Source organism: Rhinopithecus bieti, unplaced genomic scaffold (genome assembly GCF_001698545.2).
Source record: "Rhinopithecus bieti isolate Rb0 unplaced genomic scaffold, ASM169854v2 scaffold_15006, whole genome shotgun sequence".
NCBI classification, from domain to species: domain Eukaryota; kingdom Metazoa; phylum Chordata; class Mammalia; order Primates; family Cercopithecidae; genus Rhinopithecus; species Rhinopithecus bieti.
In genome coordinates this window covers 260,042-261,019 of record NW_016808074.1, presented here as the reverse complement: position 1 = coordinate 261,019, position 978 = coordinate 260,042, and positions in this window count along the sequence as shown.

The window sequence follows — 978 nt, the reverse complement described above, 5'->3', positions numbered from 1 at the left end:
AAGAATGAAGACGAATCTCGTTTTAGAGACAAAACTATCAGAGTGATCATCCTAATCATGTACTGATCTTAATTCTATCTCTCCTTAGATATCACTACTAAAAGTTTTATCAAGATTTAATTTTTTAAATTTTATTTATTTATTTATTTTATTTATTTTTACCATCCACTAATGTTGCAACAGCTCTATTTCTTTTTTTCTTTTTCTTTTCTTTCTTTCTTTTTTTTTTTTTTGAAACAGGTTTTGCCCTTGCTGCCTAGGTTGGAGTGCAATGACGCTATCTTGGCTCACTGCAACCTCCGCCTCCTGGGTTCAAGCAATTCTCCTACCTCAGCCTCCTGAGTAACTGGGATCACAGGTGTGCGCCACCATGCCTGGCTAATTTTTGTATTTTTGGTAGAGACAGTGTTTCACCATGTTGGCCAAGCTGGTCTCAAACTCCTGACCTCGTGATCCACCCGTCTCAGCCTCTCAAAGTGTTGGGATTACAGGCATAAGCCACAATGCCTGGCCTTCTTTCCTTTTTAGAGACAGGGTCTGGTTCTGGTACCCAGGTTGGAGCACTGTGACCCTCTCTCCCTGGGCTCCTAAGCATTGGAATCACAGGCATGAGCCACCGCCCCTGGCCTCAACAGATCTATTTCTGTCTTCACCATTAAATCAAATCACTATGTAATTATTTTATAATTCTAAAAATTTTTTATTTTTATGTTTTATTTCTTCTAAAAAAAAAGGAATACATGTGCAGAATGTGCAGGTTTGTTACATAGGTATCTTCTCTTTTGTTGTTGTTGTTGTTTTGTGTTAAGGTGGAGTCTCACTCTATTGCCCAGGCTGGAGTGCAGTGGAGCGATCTCAGCTCACTGCAACCTCCACCTCCCGGGTTCAAGAGATTCTCCTGCCTCAGCCTCTAGCTGGGATGACAAGTGCACGCTATCACACCCGGCTAATTTTTGGTTTTGTTTTGCTTTGTTTTGA